This window comes from Phalacrocorax carbo, chromosome 5 (genome assembly GCF_963921805.1).
Source record: "Phalacrocorax carbo chromosome 5, bPhaCar2.1, whole genome shotgun sequence".
NCBI classification, from domain to species: Eukaryota; Metazoa; Chordata; class Aves; order Suliformes; family Phalacrocoracidae; genus Phalacrocorax; species Phalacrocorax carbo.
Genome location: NC_087517.1, coordinates 56,646,293 through 56,666,667, shown reverse-complemented (window position 1 = coordinate 56,666,667; position 20,375 = coordinate 56,646,293). Strand labels below are relative to the sequence as shown.

The following is a 20,375-nucleotide window of genomic DNA, read 5'->3' as shown; positions in this document are numbered from 1 at the left end:
CAGGACATCATGGTGCCACCTTTTATAGACCTGTTACAAATGTCTGACGACTTTTTGGGTCTTGGTTTTCTTTTTTGTTAGGATCTATGACCGTTGGAGTAATGCGAGCACAAGAGTCTCATCTTTTGTACATTTTTGCAAATATCTAACAGTCTTAGACATACAGAAACATTTGGAAATACAAACTTTAAAGGAACAAATTTAATGAGAAAAGAATGAAGGTTCCTTTCCTTTGTTATACTTTTTTGAGGGACAACGGTTGATTCAAGTTTTTAACACTTGCACTAGGCATCCCTGGAACGTAATGCATGCAACTTTTTCTTGTCAGACTTGCAAAACAAATACATAAGCTTTTACAAATTTAAAAGCTGTATCTCTCTGAAGAATCCATACGAGTCCATAAAGTCAATAAATATTTTTGACTTGAAGCAGATAACAGATACATCCAAACAATTAGAAAAGGCCAAAATATATTATGCAAATTGGATGTATTTAGCATGAGCTCTCTGCAATTTCTATATAAACAAGTGATTAGAATGTTCCCTTCAAAGGCCAATGTGATTAGCACATAAACTTCACAAATTCACCTACTAGCTAATGAAGTACATGTATATTTGCTTAGAGTTATCACAAGTAGTATGTTAGCAAAGATTTTAATGATGCCTTCTGTTCTGGAATCTCTTACAACAGCCACACATTTTAGCTCTGCTTTTCTATGATACAAGGTGGGGGGGTGGGGGGAGGGGAAGAAAAGAAGAAACAAATAATCATCATCTCAGGATATCTACAGGAACATAGGTAACCATGGTTCACACAACGGACACAGCAACAAGATTTCTCAAAATCCTCCATAAAGACACACTGAAATATTTACTGATAAGCATTGATAACACTCTCCGAGGAGCAATTACAGAAAAATCGAACTTCTCTTTTTTCAGTTTACTGAACTGAGACTTTTTGTTTTAAAGTCCTGGAACTTGACCACAGATGTTTCAAAAGACATTTTCCAGGCAAAAACAGGCCAAGCAAGCAACACATGTGAAGGATCCATTACTGTCTACAGAGTAAGTAAGTCAGAATAAGCGTTTACATGGAGGAAGGCCTAGGAGCAGCTCATATTTCCTTGTTTGTATGTGTTTTAGTCAGCCCATAAATGGAATCTGTACATAGCTTTTTGTGGTTTCATAAAACATTGTTAAACTGTCCAGCCTGGTGATAGGTACTATATGATGCTGCAAAAGGTTTACTGTTCTCAAACTCTTAGCGCTCTAGAAACAAACAATCACTTCCATCTGCAAAAGGCAGCTGAATAAAAATAAAAACTAAATTGTGGTAGAAAGGAACACATAGACAGCAGGGGAAAAGGATCAACTGCCACAATTTATTGCTATAGTTTAAATGGTACAGCAACTTTAACATGGTAGCAGAGGCAGGGCACTTACGGCAATATTATTCTTATTAGAGCACTGCACTGTCAGAGGAAACAGGAGTTCATTCACAGACATTAAATACAGCAGAGAAAATGCAGGGAAGTGATTTGTACTCCATGGCAAAACGGTATATCCTCCCCTTTCCTGTTATGATCCATATTGGAACATACCAGACAACTAGTGAATGTGGTCCACTGTTCAAAAGCAAGATTAACTGAGATGGTCCGTGGCAAGCAAATAAATTTGTTTCCAGTGAAATAATTATTCTTATAGGATGTCATCCTCTCTCACAGAATAGACAGGTGATGACATTCAATAAAATGTGATTTTTATCCCCATTTTCTTGACATGAAGAGATATATGACTTACTCAGCCCCTTTGAATTATATGCTCTTAGGTCATGTCTTATTTTTTTAGAATGCCATCACTGACTACATAATAGTTAGGTGACTAGGAGAAATGGGAGAATTATTTTCCATTCAGTATAATCCTGTGTAAGTAACTGAAAGAGCAGCTATTCATGTAACATGCCCAGCAATACTGCAGTCTTTGTTTCTGTATTTTCAAAAGCTAATCCTACCTGCATTTGAGCTACTTAGGCATATCTATAGCAAGTTACTATGTGACAAGTGTTCCAAATATGACAAGAGCTATTATCTGTAAAGAAAAAACAGAATCTATAACTCTTTGTACCATCTAATATTCTTTAGCATTTAAAGTAATTAGCAGCTTATTCCAAAAACATTTGAATAGTTAACAGATTTGATACCTATGGTTAATCCTCATTAAAATTACGATTACATGATATAATTACATGTAAATAAGAAAAATGAATTCAATAGAACTCTTACCCTTTTCAGTGTTGGGCACTATGTTGGGAATCATACAGTATGTACAATTAGATTTATACTGCTAAGCTAAAAATATTGGTGAGGATCTAAAAATGACGAACAGTGCCTTTTAAATTAATGTCTTATTAGTTGAGTGAAGTACACTGACAAAGAATAATTTATGCTTATTCAAACTGCTCTCGACATCTTCAGGTGTTTCCAAATGAGCTCACAGAAGAGTGATTAAATGCATCTGATAACAAGCCACACATTGCTGAAATTACTTACCGCCTCATTTTATGATTAATTAAACATGTAGATTAAAGTTGCAAAAGAATTTAGATTAATGAGCAAGTTAAGTCTTGCTGATATAAGTGAATTGGGAATTGGATGCTCTGTGGAACTTTATAAACATGCATTTTATAATGAGTAAGACAAGGCTACATGTTGAATCCTGGCCACAAGGGGCTTTGACGATGCAGTCTTTTTTAACATGGTTTGACAGCTTTCAAATAACATTCTACTATAGACTTTAAACTTTGTGCATTGCTGTAAAACATGAGACTACATAACTCATGTATTAGGAGTACGATTATTTCAAAGCTCTCCAAGGTAATGACCCCCTGTAGCAGCAGCTGTTCAGAAAAATTACAAGCTCGATTGTTATTTTAATCAGAGAGAGTTTAGTAGTTAAAAGCAGTTATGCAACTAGTAAAATTATACGACACTCCATCAGTAGCCTTAAAGCATGCTTCATAGTCCTGTTCCTCTCGAATTCCCCAGCCCAAAAGCCTCTGTCGTTTCAGTAAAACAGGGTGCCCAGTCATTCATGAAAAATTCAAAGCCATTTATAAAGTCTGGTTTCTGTGCAAGGCAAGGTAATGTTTAAATTTATTATTCTTACCAGATCCAAGAGTGTGTCAAAATACCTGCTAGGTTTGCCAAGTATCCAATTTTTCTCTTTTAAGATCAACGATACCTAATCCACACAGCTTGGTCAGTGTCAGAAAGCTAAGTTGGACTGTGACTTTGCAGGGCAGAAGCAAATCAGATCCCTCACAGAGATGTACTGCACTTTGTATAGTGATGCTGGAATTGAAGCTACTGAACTATTTAAATGTTTATTTCATTCGTAACAACTTTCATGATCTACTGCATAAAGTTACTTTTGCAGACTCATTTGAGGTGGCTGGTTACTTTTAAACTATTCTGTTCATATTTTTTAAATTTAGATAAGGATCCATTTCCTTGCTCTGGCTGTATCCTTTCAATTTACTCTGTAACTTCAAAATGTCAAAGGTCTATCCAACAAAAATCAAGGAAAACAAGAACCGTAAAGGTCCTCATAATACAAGTTGCACATGATGGATATTAACCTCAGCTCATTTACATACGCTCATCTTTTCTGAGCATGCGTATCAACAGAAGTACAATGCCTTAATTTAGAATTCTACAGCAGAACACATGCTTTGAATACTTTGACTTCTTATTGATACGCTATAGCACTTCAGCATAAGTTAGTTCTCAAACTTCAGTTGGACTGATGCACGGAAGAATATCATTTAGAACACCAAGACTGCCAATTCCTACTTATTCTGTGCAGAGTGATGCTCTAAAATAGTTGCTAATTATTTTAGTAATTAAGTAATAATACACTGCTTTAGGACCACAAGCCTCATCTGATTTCTTAAAAGTGGGACTAAATATGTCACTTAGGGTCAGGCCTGTCTTGCATCCAGATAATCAAATTCTTTCTGTTCTGTTTTCTTAAATGATTGTAAACTTTTCATATACAACTACTTGGGTAATATATCTGAAAGCATCTGTAAAAAAATTTTTTTAAAAAACCCAACTTTTTGTGTCACAAACGATTCTTAGAATGGGATCCTCATATTTGCTAACCAACCCTTCCTATGCATTCTAGTGCTGTCTGCTAGGCTCTCTGGCCTTCCTTCAGAAGACACTGCTTAGTTCATTAACTGCGCTTTGGCTTTGTAGTGTAGCAGACTGCAGCTGTGTAAAGGCATAAAACTACTAAAACATAGTAAACCTCACTTGTAACTAACCGAATTGTGAAGATGAATGCATTAGATGTTCTACATTTGACTTTCAAAATGTTAGGACGCTTGCGCTCTTCTGTTCCAGTCCATCCAGGACAATTACATACTGCTCTGGACACATTCCTGATACAAAATCTCAGTATACTGCAGAACAAACGGGAAGCAACAAAGTATGAAATGAAACAAGATTTCTTCATTATATGCCGGAAATGCCCATGATAAAAAGTTTCTTTTTCTTCAGGAAGTAAAAAAATTAGTTTACAGTCAAATAAAATGGCTTAGCTTGAGACAATAAATGCAAGTCAATGGCAAATCCACAATAGTATCACAAGGCAGGTTGGTCTGGGGTTTTTCCACAGAATCACAGGGTTTTTCTGCCTTTGATATTCAGCACAAAAAAAAGCTCACGGTAGGTCTCACAGGAGGTCATTATTCGAGAGCAGATACCAAACACATATCTGATGTCCTTAATTATTAGAAAATTGTCTAAACATGATAAAACTCATCATCCAGTTCATTTTTTCCATTTATTTTTGGTGCTTCTTTGTCACATGCATTTAATGTATTCTACTGAAAGAAACTTAGTGCTTGCTTAGATGTAACAGTACAGAGTAGCACATAAAATTTTTGGAAACTTATATCCCCAAAGTTTTTAAGAGCACACCACAGGACAGAACAAACAAGTGGCAACTTGCCATCCAGCTCAGAGTCCAAAGGAACAAGCTACTGAAAAGGTAATTCTTCTAGTTGGCATTACAAATTCAAAAATGAAAGAATATATTATCTTTCCCTAACTTTATTATCCTCTGGAACACATTTGTTCCCCATCCCATCAGTTTACCACTAAAGACCACATTTCCTGGATTCACATACTTGCTCAGAGGACAAGGCAGCTCTGCCATTCTCCCTGTCACCATATTACATCAAAGCTGTATTCAAAAATAGTTAAAAGCAGCTATCTGATCTTCACTGAAGCAATAGGCTTCAGAAAGACGACACAAAAAGTACAGTTAGCCAATTAAACTTTTAATTGGTCAGCGACAAAAACTCTGTTCATCCTGTTTTCAACAGAAAAGAACTTATCATGTATTTTAAAAGACCTTAAAGAAAACTTTCAAATGTATCAACAAATGAGAATTCTCACATTTTAAAAAGGTACTTGGACACTTATAAACATAGCTACTATAAACTTGCAGAAGACTTTAGACTCCTATACTGAATTGACTGGAATTTTTCAGATACTCCAGCATTCTGTAAACAAACATATTACAGCTACCATGCTGTCTTCAAACTTTTGCCAAATCTAAAGCAAAACTCTGACAGAAATCTGCTGAGATTTCTGGCAGAAATTCCCAGTCATGAGGAGTCTATTGTCAAGTTCATCTGAGGCAGGTATCTGAAGCATCCCCAAGATATGCACAGTGAAACTGGTATTCTGAAATTGATACTACAGTTCTTAAGTCTTCAGATACTTTAGAAGTGCTCTGGAATAATACACTTCTGTGGCCAAAAACTGAGACCGCTTTTAACTATGCAGCTACTTGTACCCTCTAAGCAGGTTAGAATTCTTAAGTTACTAAGACACAAAAATTAAAGCATGCAGTTGAAGCATAAAGATATACAAGAACTATAAAAAAATATTTTGCCCAGGAGATTTGCCAGTGGAAAATGTTGCTAACTCATCTGTTTCTTCAAGAAGAGCATGTCCAGCAAATCCCACCTACTATAGAATGATATGCTTTCACAGACAGAAAAAGAGACTGTTTCAAAGCTATCAGTCAGAGCTGACTACAGAGAAAGATCCTCCTACTCAGCTGTTCTCCAGAATTAGATCTTTCCAAGATGTAAATGTGAACAAAACCTTACCTACAGAATTAATGAAAATAACTCTGATTTATAGTTCATATCTGATTTATACACATATCTTCTATTGTAGGAAAACAAGCGTTGAGAATTATTACCCTTTTCCATTTTATCCTGCCTCAGTAATTGCACAGAAGCATTACTAAAGGTTGTACCAGGAGAACATCCTGGCTTCCTGGCTTTTGTGTGTCCCATATTGCTTCACAGAAGTAATCAAAGATGTAAGACAGTTTGAAATTAACTGCCTCAAAAGAAAACACCTTCACATTGCAATATAGAATAAATGAAGAAACCTTAGATGGAAGGAATTAAGGAGTGGCCTTTTAAGTCATCATTGCACTAACATATGAAACAGATATAAAATTCTCCTGCTGGTAGAGCTGGCTTGCATTCAGGATTGATGGAAGGAATGTTAACACAGGAATAAGCCCAATACGTACCACTGAAAAATGGACAGAAATATGTACATGTGCCAGTAGCACGTGGAGACAGCCCAAAGAATGCTCAGATGATATTTGACATCACTAGCACATGACAACAGACTGCATTATATTTAAAGATAAGAACCACGATGACACGTCAAAGCTTCCAGAGCTCTTCATGCTCCTTTCTCACTTAGCTTCTAATATCCATCTTGAATTAACCTTAAGCATCTCCCTGTGCAAGTGTAAAAACACAGGAAAAATAAGGAGCATCAGCATATTCTATCCCATGACACAGCTGACATTTTATCAATTTGGTGAGACGAATTAATGCAAAGGGTGACTTCACAGAAGTCACTTTGATATAGTTTAGAGGTAGTAAAGCTACATTTAGATTAGCCAAATTAAACAAATTCTAATGAAGTTGTACTGGTGATACTGAACCACAACCCACCCCCAGCAGTGACTATTTTACCCTGTTTGTTGAATACAGAGGTAGCCTTGGGGGAGGGATGGGGGAAATCAAGCAACTAACTTATAATTTCTGTATCCTTGACCAGTGTCAAAATAAGACTCAGGAAAGGATTCCCAAAACCCTGTATGTGAAGTTCCATTCCTAACCAAGAACTGTGAGTAAAGCTATCTTTTCCCTCCTTCTTTTAAAGTTATTATTTTATCCAAATACCAATAAAATATTGCAAGGTACTCAGATATCGTTGTGGTGATGGCAACAGTAGGTATGCAAAGACAGTTAACAGGAAAGTTCGATAGGCTTATAGACTGTTACATTACTGTTTTTAAGTCTGTCATCTCACACAGATGAGATTGGGGGGGGGGGGGGGGGGGAACCACCACCGAAAAAAAAAAAACCACAACAGATTGCAAGGGGAAAAGAGAATTCATTGTTCCATAATCATTCCCAAATTCCCAAATCAATATTTTGAAATAACACTCATGAACAGAATTCCCTTTTTGGTCTTGGAAATTGATTATTATTCGTATTTATCTGAAAACTAGCAGGTAAATGCTAGATATATTCAAAAGAGAAAAACAGAGGAAGATGTTTTGGAAGGACAACCCTTGTTGCATGCTAGTCAGTTTTAGCTTAAGCCAGCTGATCTTCACTCTGCCCTGTACTGGGTATTCAGAGAGTCAGAATTGCGTTTTATCATTCCAGAAAGCCGCATATCTCCTATGCATAGCAGAAATTTAATCTCAGTGGATCCCACAGCAATTCCATCAAGATACTAAATAGGAGCAAGAAAAAGCTTAGGGTTGTCAGGCACTACAGATGAGCACTCTGGGAGCAAAGAACTAGTCATCCACCATGTGTCACAGGCTTTTCAACATATTTCCATTTTTTCCCTGGGATTAGTTGAAGAATGGAAAGGAGAGTTTGGCAACCAAATATATGTCTCTGCTTAGAGAGAACTAAGCAGAATGAGGACAGATTACTTCCCTTATTTTATGGGCAGGAAAAGTCATCCATCAGGATGACAAATGCTGTACCTTTATAAGCTCAAGGCCCATCTGTGAGGGTCTCAGGATGTGAGCAATTCAGTGGTACTATTGTAAACTCATTGCTACTTTTCTATTAATTTGCTTTACAAATACCCACTTTAACAGTAGAAATTAACTGCTGAGGATACCAAGTGACAGTGCTTTAAATAATAACCGAACATTTGATACCTTAGAGTATAAGTAGGTTGACTCAAACTTGAAAAGACAAAGACACAGATGGTTTTTACTATCTTTTTTTTTCTCTCTCTTTGACAGGAATGTCAAGGAAGGCCATGAATGCCAGTTAGTGTTTGTAGGACTATCTATGTGAATGGATCAGATGTTTAGAAAGAGTGGATTGTGTCGTGGGGCTCATGAAACATAGCAATGAATGATCAGAACTAAAGAGTAAGCAGGAGTAAAAAGGAATTCTTATGTTCGCATCAAGAGCTATGAACCATTGGAAGGCACTGCCAGGTCCAAAGGACATTAAAAAACCTAATGTGAAATATCAGCAAAGTCTTTCAATGCTGTTGAAACAGGGATTTTTTTCCAGCTGGGGCAGAAGGGGGGTGTGGGGGACCATGAGTGTTTAAATTTATAAAGACAATGAATCTTATTATATTTATCGCCACATTAAACAGCAACTGTAGTAACTTCTCTAAGAAACCTTTTGTGTTGGGAGGTCTGTAGATTAACAGGATGCCCAAACTAATCTGGAAGCCTAGAAACAGGACTAAGTGGATATTCTCAAAAGATTGTATTTCAATAGACCTCTCATGCATTGGAGCTTGGGTAGGAATATAATGACTACTCCACTGCATCATCTAATACCTGTTAAAGACATTTAAATACTTCCTTAGTAATATGACTTCCTCTGGTTACAACAACTGCAGACTGAGACGTCCTGGGAAAATATTCTCTTATCTATAGAGCCTCTGTTTTTCTGTTACTATGAAACTTCTATCCTTCATTAACATTCAAATCACCTTCTTTCTCTGCAGCTGGTGGAGAGGCACTTCACTTTTTTGTCCTAGCAGTGATATAGCAGAACCTTTAACCAAGAACAGGATGTGTCTGGGATCACCTTCAGTCTTTAAAGTTTGTAAACTCTCCGGTTTTTTTAGAAACTTGACAACAAAACAGAGAAACTATCCAGCAAATAGCTGCAATTAGGAATCACCCTTTTCTATATCTTTTCCCCTGTTTTCAGAACCATTATTTTAAATGTACTGGCCTTAAACACTGCCTGAGAGGCTATTCCACAGGATTGGTCTGGTGAGAGAAGTAATTTCTTTCTTAAAAAAACCCACAATCTCAAAAATATGCTGCTCTCCCTAATACCAGGCAACTTCTCCCTCTCGCTCACAGCAAAACTGAAACTGAACATTTTAGGACAGCACAATTCAAGACTTTTTTCGGCACTGCCTATTAGGCTTAGAAAGTGGTTTTGCAAAGAGACTTTTGCAACACTATCAAAGAGATCTTTAGGCTGGTCAAATTTGGCAGAGAAATTAGAAGGTAAGTTTGCACTGAAAACTAGATTACTTAGCTGAGTCAAATAGCTAAAAACTACAATTGTTCCTTTTAGTAATATCACTTATACCTTCCTTGGACAGAATTACATATTTATGACATATTTCAGTGACTTCTCATATGCAGTACTGGGGCGGGGGTGTGTGTGTGAGGGAGTACCTGTTTTAATGGCTCTAGCTGATTGTTTGGGAACTCCTAACCTCAAGGCTAAGTACCAATTCCCAAAACGTTTGCGCATTCTCAAGCATTATCAAAATGAATATTTAAACCATAAAGACAAAGATTAATGTATTTATTATAAACACCATTTCCCTCAAAAAAAAATATTTACTTTGCAATGGAATGAAACAGAATATTTCTAGATCTTGGATCTTAAATTATACTGCTTATATGTATGTTAGGTTACCATTCTATTTTAAAATTATTTATATATAAAGTTAACTATTAATTACTGATTACATATTTTAAATGCAAAAATAACCTGCTTCCATTCTCTTCAGTTTGCAATACTTTGCATGTCACTATGGTCAGTAACGGTAACATTGCTATTAAATTGACAATGAACGGTCAATCACTTTTTACATCCCTGCCTTTTTTCAGTTTGTATAATTTGTGCAGCTAATAAAAGAAGGATCTTCTTTTGTTTTTCACTCTAATTTATAGTTCCTACTTTGGAATAAAACAAAAAATTCAATAGAATCAGAGACTACTATTTTAAAAAGACAGCTTAATCTTCTTTTTAATATTTTTCTGTTTTATGTTGGTATTTATTGGTCATACTCTCAAATTTTATTAAGGCTATAGTGTAATTAACATATTCATTTTGACCTGGAAAAGAAAAAACTTTTGAAAAGCTATCATATTTTGAGAGAAATAACATTACACTGCTGCATTCCAAGTACTGAAAGCATTTCTTTCTGAACACTAAATGCTCTATTGTGCTAAATGGGAAATGTATTACCATATCTTACACAAAAATAATTTAGCAAATGTTTTTTTCATGGCTATTAAGACATAAAATTCTCTAAAATTATGATTGGCCATGGGTTATTTCTACAACCAAAGCTTAACCTGAAAACAAAGCTTTCGGTACAAAATTATTGAAAAACAGTAAGATGGTAAGACACGCATAAAACTTCTGTACAGATTAGAACATGAAGAACCCTGTACCCTTTAAAAGCAGTAAGACATTTTCTAGTGGTTGTGGGTAGCTTTAGAGTTATTAGTATCTCAGTAGTTCAAAATTACACTTACTGAACTGTCCTACGCATACTATCACTACTGTATTTGTAACTGTAATAATTGTAATCAGTATTACAGCCATTTCTGGAGGCCACCACTAATCCCTTTTTGGGCACCAGACTTTGCCATCCATGATAAGATTATACTTTTAAAATGTAAAATAGTTAGCCAAAGATTAAGAAAGGAAACCAAGATTAAGTATGCTGCTCAGAACCATAAAGCCAGGAGCAGTAACCACTGGACTTACTGCAGGTCAACCTGACTGGACACAAACACTGAATGACCCAGAAGAGTTTGCATTTTCCTAACTCATGAATGTTTATGAAAACAAATATCCTCTCTATGCACTCAGACTGGAAAGAATCTGAATGGTCACCAAGAATAACGATTACGAAAAATATATCAGAGCGTGTTACTTACCTAAGAGACTGGAGATTTGCACTAACTCTCAAGGAGAAACAAGTGCATGCAGGTTGATCCCCCCCATCTTTACCAATTCAAACCATAAAATTAGTCTCTAGGATATAGCCTCCCTTCCATTTGCAGGTGCAGCTCCCCTGCATGCTAATGTCGATCACATGTGCTTACAAAGCAAAGCAAATTCCCCTAAATTTCATTGAGCTGGACAGAACAATATTTCAAAAAGCAGCTGTTGTTGGTAGCATTCAAGTTTATCGGCATTCCTTATAAAACTGCCCCCAAAACACATACTGTATCTGATCTCAAGTTAAGAAGGCTTTTCTCTAAAGAGTATTGAATCACTTTAATGTAGATTCTAATGCCGTCTTACTCCGCTTTCAAGGTAGCTAGTAAATTCAGCTTTACTACAGTACTATAAAAATGTGAAAGAACTGTAATAGCATCTAAAAATGAGCTGTTACCACTATACTCTTCAGTTTAGAAAACTCTAAACAGAATACTGATGAAAAATGTTAATGATAGTTTGCTGAGTTGCCAAAAGGAATGAGCTAAGACAATTCACTATATTTTTGTTATAAAATGAATATTATAATGTCCTAAAGAATCTGCCACAACTCCAAGAAGGACTAAAAGGAAGCGCTAAACAACACTGTATTTCAGTAATTTAATTTTTAAAAAGAGCTATCCAGCATCCATACTTACATAATCAGTACCACCCCAGCAAAGATCTCAGTATTCACAGGATTTTAACTCCTGCAAAGTCCCGTCAATTGCAATGAAGTACCTCAAAGTACTTAAATCACCTTGCTGAATGAAGGCCTTAATCACATACGTATATGCTTTTGAGCAGTTTGCATTAGATCACCAATACAGTCTCAATAGACTGGATAAGTAGGAAAATTCAAAATGTTCTAATAATGTAAAAAGTTAGAAACGAACCTTGGGTCTGTGATCCGCTAGCTTTGAGGAGATGGACTGTCTCCTTTAGCATAACCACACTTCTGACCCTGAATTTCAAGACTGAAAATTAATAATTTCTTTCTTGGTCAATGATAATGAAATTACTTTACAGCCCCAGCGCATCCCGAGACTATGTAGACTGAGTACATGGCACCACCTCAGTCCTACAACTCATAAAAGGCATAGAAGGTACTGAGAAAAGGCAAAAAGGGTAGGCAGTGTATCCCCTGGCATCTCTGCATGGCAGCTGGTGAGACAAAACAAAAAAATCAGATCACTGCCTAGAGAGTCTATTGGCAACTCTCAGTTGCATCTGGGAACAATGGCCCATCAAAGCTAACTATGTATTGTTAATATCCCTACCTAATCCAGGCAACAGGAAAGAAAAGTACAAAGTCCTCTAGCAAATCCTACAACCTTCCAATTACTCGCACCTCTGTTCTCTTGGGTCTCATCAGCATATACACAACTGTTATTACAGCAGCTTTCCCAGTGCTGCCATAATCATCATCTGGGGCCATGTCGGTGGTGAGGGTGCATTCACTGCTGCCACAAGGTACTTATCCCTCATTTCCACAAAATACAGAGAAGCCAAGGAGGGACAATTTCACACTCCCACCTCACCAGTCTAACTAGAAATTAGGGTGGTGCAGAACTTCCCTACATGGCAATACTGGGAGCTGGGAAATATCTTTCTGAGGGCTGGATTACGATTTTTGCAATACAGAATTTTTGAGCTACTGGGTTCTAAGCCTGCACAGTCTTAAACTTGCAGCTATTGGCATGTTTGACATTTTAAACTATGAAATACCAACCTATTTTGAAATTGTCCAAATCATTAGTTGTGGAATTTTCCTAGCACTTCATGAATACCACTGTTAATTGGGCAATTAACTCGAAACTACAGAATATGCTGTGATGGCATGATATGATATAAGCCATGTAAAAGAAGGAACAGCCAAGCAACTCAGTACGTTGAAAGATATTAATGAAGTGGCAAAATCTGCCAGAAAAATAATAATGGGTGATTTTAACTACCCCAATATTAACTGGTTGAATAACACATCTGTACATGGTTTGGAGAAGCAGCTTATTGATACTATAAATGGCTTCTTTTTGGAGCAGCTCCTTCTGGAGCACAGAGGAGGAGGGGTTCCACTCAGTTATTAATTTGTGTGTGTGTGTGTTTGTGTAGGAAGCAAGCATGGGTGTTCTGCTAAGCAACAATGGCCACAGGACAATGAGTTTGAATCTCGATGATGAAGTATTTCAAGTGGCAACCAAATAGTTAATGGCAGGTGGGTGGGTGAGGAAAAACCCCCCAAAACAGCCATCTCAAACGGAAGGCTGTTCTGGAGGAACGAAGGAGTTTATTCACACACAGAAACAAACGACCAGAGTTAAAAAGGGGGGGGGGGGGGGGGGGAGAGAAGAAAAAAAAAAAGAAAAAAGAAAGGTTGGCATGTTTCTGGGGTAAGGTACAAGAATCTATGTGGCCTTAAAAAAAACACTCTTTGAATGCATGAACTCTACCTAAATACTTTTAACGGGACAGAATATTGATTATTGTTATAGCTTGCTGCTTAATATTGCAGTCTGAAAGAAATCTGTAATGCAAACTGTGGCAATCAGAATGTATAAATTCCATTTTTAAAAAAATACAGGAAGAGAAAAATTATTATTATATTTCATTTCAATAATTATATAATTATTTTAATAAATTGGTCTGTGAAGAGGATGTATATATGTTGTCTAATGTACAAATCTGGGAATCTGAAGTAAGATTATACAGGTCTTGAAGCTGTTTTGAGGAATACAGCAAAAAAGAAAATAGAATGTGCATGGTTATGTTCCCCTTATCATCGTTTGAAAGTTACAGTCATGTCCATAAAAACCAAGAGTTTAAAAAGCAAGTAACTAACAGAAAAGTTACACACAGACAGGGTAGTACTAGTCACTTTCTAGCTGTGATTGTCTAGGAATGGGGCTGTGAAGGATCAGAAATGCAGCTTGTTTGTTCTTTGATCGTATTTTGAGACCTGGAGATTTAAGAACATATTAGGTTTCCATCCTCAATCAGAAGAATCTCAGAGTGGGCAGCAGCCAATACTTGGTATTTCAGAGACATGTGAATATACCTCAATTCGTACCAAATGAATCTTTGGGCAAAAGAGTCCTTTCAAACCCATTCACATTTCTTACAAACATAGATACAGTTCTAGGCTTTGTTAACGAACACAGTAAGGAAGTATAAGGGCTATTTGCTAGGGTGGGATGCTACCTTAATATATAATCATTTTAAAAAGGTCAATAACCTAGCAATAATCAAATCTTGCCCATGCAAGATGGGATAAGAGGGTACTAATAAGCAAGTGTTCTTTAGTGGACATAGGGCATGGGGAGATCCAATACGGTTGTAGGGGAAATGGATTCTCCAAAATTTATATTAAATTCTGCATCATGATTTGGAGGAGGAAATGTTCCATAAAATGAAGACTTTCTAACCATATTTTAAAAATACTGAGTTAAGAAGCAGCCAAGTGATATGAAACCTACTGTTGGCAAACACAGAACACTGCATCTTAGAAAGAATGATTTCAGCTATATAATTTCATTGCTGGATTTTATACAAACTATAATCACTTGGTAAAAATGGAACAATGAAATAAGATGTCAATAGTACAAACAAACCCTAAAGACGTAAAAGCAAATGAGAAAATAATATATCTTTAAATAAAGATATAAATAAATATATCTTAAAATAAATAAATATCATATCTTTAAAGAGAAATGCATGTTCTATTAAGATAGGATGCTCAAGTCTAAAAAATATCTCAGGAATACAGGAGAAATAAAAGTGAGTTCAATGAACTTCACAGAATTGTTTAATAAACCAGGTACATTCTGGAACATTTTTATTTGTCTCTGAAATTCAAAGGGCTGCCTACTTTCCATTCATGGGCTGGCTAATCATGAGCATGATTTGATGTTCATAAAACTTCTTTTGCTGAAGTAGGGCCAAGGAGCATTATCACACACTCCATAGTTAACCACATCTCTGATCCCTTGTGTCTGCTAGAGGAGCACCTCTCAAGTTTTAGGTAGGTAGCTATGGGGGGGTGGAGAGTGAAATTTCTACTTCACTTTCATCATGCTAAGCTTGCGTTCAGCTTCCTGTGCTTCACTCTGATCACTTCAGCAGATCTAACTGTAGTTCAGTGTTATATCAGTGACCAGGCAGTTCTTGAAAAGAAAAGATTTATACATTGAATACTAAAGCATTCAAGTAGAAAATAGATACTAAACCAGTAGGAATTCCGTATACACAGGCAGTTTGTTAGTTAGTCATCCATCTTCACTCTGGTGCCCTACAGTATATCTTTTGCAGGTCCGTTTGTCTCAGTCCGACCCTCATTCCTGCCAATTTCCAGGTAACGATCATCTCCCTTTCTAAATCAAACTTTTATATATATATTGAAAATAAGGACTTTGAATGAAGTCCTACATTTTGTGAACTCTTTCATTAGGGATGGCGGAAATGAGAGGTGAAACTTCAAAAACACATGTAACCTGCTTTGTTTTAGCATCAGAGAATTGGACTAATTACTTTCTGGGGCTTTTAGGCTCCTGCAGAGAGCATCTTTCAGACTAACTTTCAGAGCCAGGATTATACAGTAATCTCTAATAAACCCATAAAGATAATATGGTATTTACACAGTTAGGTGTAGACTCTTTGAATATTTTATGATTCACAGTACTGAATGCATCACACATGTACTAAGAACACAAGCTGCTGCCAGTTAATTCAAATTGATTTTGTCCAATAGTTTATTGCTGTAGATACCAAAACATCAATTTGTCATCACTGTGCATGAACTACCAAAAGTAAAAAATAATATTTTTACATTATTTATATTTTAATTATTAATGAAAGCACTGCCAAGAAGAAAAAATTAATTAATGGAAAATTAATTTTAAAAAAAAAATACGCACTGATTTTTAAAAGTGACCTTTGTGCTCTTATCTTTACTATCTTAAAGTAACATTTTTAATGGAGGCTTCACTTTGATCAGCTCTTTTTAATTAACTTTAGAAATGTCAGTGTTTCACAGTACAGTCTTTATCAATTTTTTTATTTTGCTATTAACACTTATATTTTACCTTCAACAGACCGTTATCAGATTTCTATTGAGTCAGGCTTTGGTATATACCAAAGATCTTGATACATCTAGCAAGCAGTTAACCTCTTACCCCACGCTCTCTTGTAACCGTGATTATGATGAATGAGTGGTTAGTTCTAAGCAATTCTGTTTTATGTCAATAAATGAATCAAACAGCCATTGGTACATGTGCATTAGGAAGACAGAGAGAAAATGAAGCTGTCTGGGGACACTTTATAACCCTCACCTTTTTAAGTAATATGATTTGAAAAGTTAATGCTGACATCAACTGTTGGTATTGTTCATGCATACTGTAGAATAAGAAAACCTTTTGTGTAATTTGTGTAGAATGAGAAATACTGTATATAATTTAGTACTTGCAGCATGGCATAAAAAAAATTCACAGCTTTTCTAAGATCTCACACTGTAGTCATTAAGTGACCCAAGTCTTTGGCTTTGTGGTGAACAACCATTTCTTCTAAAAATATTTTGGCTCTGCAAATGCCAACCACTTTCAGAAAAACTATAGGACTGTGTCCATGTATGGATTTGTAGGAATACTTTGCTTGCACATTCTTAATTCAGCTTCTTAGCACAAATATTTCCTAACAGATTCGTCTCTCCTAAGCATTGCATGCAACTTCAACAGCTTATAGAACTGTTGGGATGAGAATTTCCATTTTATTACTTAGCACCTTTGCAAAGAATTTTTTAGACAGCAGATGGATCTAGTGCATTACAGAGATCTCGTCCAGCACACATATGGAAGAGCAGTAGAGCAAGGAGGTCCTCGCTTACATCCAGAGCATGTCAATCCTTTGAAAAAGCATTTCTAACAGCAGCCTCACTAAATGGTTCAGCAGAGACCACATACGTGGCATCTGATTTTGTGCAGCGTGTCAGAAGCTGGCTGGATTGCACTCGCACCCTCAGTGGTGTCCTCATTTTAGTGAGTGCTAAAGAATCTAATGCATGAAACCCTTTGGGTTTATATGAATAAAACTGTTATTTGGTGTATTTTCCCTCGTGGCATACATTTCATTCTTCATAAAGAATTGAAGATTTCTATGCTATGTTGAATACCAAAATCCTAGAAGTAGTTTATTTATTTGCTTATTATAAGAAGAACTGGCTAAAATGAACACAATGCATATTGCTTCCACAATATGAGCATTCTGTATATCTACTCATTTATTTACTCACTACCACAAAACAGTCTGTACGGTCAGTAGAGAAGCAGCCAAAATAACATCTGCTGCACTCAGAAGGTAAATGGGAACTCAGATAGGAACATACTTCTGTGCCAGCATCATGCAACAGACACCCCTTCTATTAGAACTAGAAGTCCCTAGGTGACCTCCCGTAACCACACTGTTTTAGAAAAATCCACACAGGGGAATCCATCAAACATCCCAGCTAGAAGCACGGGGCAGGGAGAGAGAAATTCAGCTCAGGTACTGAAAAACAAACAGAACTTTTTGTAGTTTTGATTGGGCTTCTGCCCTGTTCTCAGCAGATGAATGTCCCAACTACCTTTCTCTCTCCTTCAGTCTTTCTTCCATGCCTTCATCTCTTCAGATACAACTAGAAAGCTCTAGATGGATGGAAATATGCTTCTATTAGACCCACACTGCCAAATGCACTTGAGTGTCTACATACCAGGTACTACTTGAATGTAAAGAAATGCCTTTTCCCCCTTCCATTTTGTTTCTACTCAACTGACTCTCTCTTAAGTACATCTAAAATATGTGTATTTACAGAAGCTTTCTCAGACAAGAAAACTCTTCAAGGCAGGTGCCTTATTTTTGTATTTCTTTATAACTCACATTATATACTGGAACTTTGTTTCTTATTAGAAGATTTGTGTGCTACTCTAGTGCAAGCATTGCATAAAAATAGTAAGATAGTGTTCCACTCAAAGCAGATTTTATATTCATCATTTATAAACTAACCCCAGGAACACAGAGCTTCAAATTGCTGAGGGTCTACTGCATGTGGCAGGAAAGTAGGCAGAAGAGGATAAAGGCCTCTGGTACCTCCAGCATACACATGCCAAAAAAGTATGGATGTTGCAGCAAATAGAGCTTCCAGTACAGCATCGCTCTGCTTTCTTAAGAGGCGTTTGGAAAGAATCACCCCTTTATAGAAAGATGTAAGTGATAAGTGACAACCTCCTTGACCAAAATGCTGATGAACAATTACGTCTTACGATGAGAAAAATGGAGATTTTTCTTTTTAAGATTTGTGTTCAGTATATTGCTTTTCCGGAAAGTATAGACACTATATTTTCCCAAATAAAGTAACTGTAATTCAGTAGAATGTCAGATGTTATCAATTAAACCCATAAAGGTAAACAGTGCCAAAGCCACATATGTCTTCACTTGCTCCAAATAAGCTGTACTTTCTTTATCATGTAAATATTCACAATTTAATAGTTTTCTCCTTTTAAATAAGCTGATACAAACACAAACCACAAATCTATTTGGTCAGATGCTCCATGGTGTGAATAAACACACTCTCTAGGTTTTAAATAGAACCACTCCCAATTAAACAAGAAAAATATATATAAAAATTACCTTGAAAATAAGATTGAGGAAAAAATATTAAATACAGAGTTTGAAGCAAAGCATACTCCCTGATGATGTGCTGATTGGAGTTAGTGTTTGAAAGGATAATGTTTAGCTGCTCACAATCTCAGTTTTGTTGCGTTATAATATGTGTGCATGTGTGTCCCCTAATTGTCTCTATTTTTTTTTTAAACCTTCTTTGAAAAAAATTGCTCCTGTTTGTTTTTAAAGCGATTTGATTTTAGTCTCAAAACCAACTATATTATTTTCACAATATTTTCAATACAGGCTTTTCACTGAAGAACTGTTCTTGCAAGACACTGAAGTTTCATGGACACCATTCATTTCAGGGATTTTTTTCCCCCTGCTGTCAGTGTTTTCACTTTGTAGTCAACTCACAATAAAATGTTTACACAGAAACTGAACTGCTAGTAAAAAGGTATTTCTAACTGCTGATATACAAGCAAAATTTGTTTTAACTGCTGTGTTATTAGAGGACATTTATTTTGCTGCCTGTAACTTTAAATAACTATTCCAGTTTACCACTGGAGAAACCTACTTGAGAAGAACAACTAAATAAATTAAACCATGTTAGGACCACATTCTTGAAAAAAGTAACCTTTAGTTAGGACAATTACTCTGTGGGCATAACACAAAAGCACAAATGTCACATTTTCCATGAAATTTACTTTTGTATGAATCATCAATCCTGTTTTCTCCTGAACAAAACTAGCCAAATACGACAAAAAATAAAACCCCACAGTTGTCTGAACTGGATGAGCCAAGTAATTACATGTTACAGCAAAATGCGTCTATGACAAAACTTTCAAAAATTTGAGGAAGAAGTTATTATAGCCCCTGGTTGAAATAGCTTCGGTATAGATCTATAGCAGTATTTAGCTGATTTTGCTGTATCCCCATATAAAAAATATGCACAGTTTCAAAGATCAATCTTCCTAGCACCGATCTACACTCCTTCCCTTTGGAGTATAGATCAAACACATACACTATAAAAACATGCCCAAATATTATAGCATAACATGAAAAAGGTATACACTTCTCATTAGCATTTTTTAAATGCTGCGTAGAATTTCATCTTCTCCAAATCCCTTACATATGCAAACTTTTTGTCTTCCACACCAAGCCCCCAAAGCTCCCATCGTACATGCTATCGTTTGCTTAGGGCCTATTTGTTCAGCCTCACGTCCTGATCCTGATTTCATCACCTTCCACGGTCATCTCACATGAATAAGTATTTGCAGAAATCAAGCCTTTAAAGTGAAAGATACTTGAGGTAACAACCCATGCTATTATTCTATAGAGCACAGGGAAAATTTATGAGATTGTACATATTACTGTTACTGAATAGTAAGAGTCTGTATCTG

General features: G+C 36.2%; 1 protein-coding gene across 4 annotated transcripts in view; it reads right to left on the bottom strand.

The window, feature by feature from the left end:
* Window positions 1–20,375, bottom strand: part of SOX6 (SRY-box transcription factor 6) — a 383,001-nt gene that overhangs the window by 303,266 nt on the left and 59,360 nt on the right. The gene's annotated exons all lie outside the window — the stretch shown is intronic.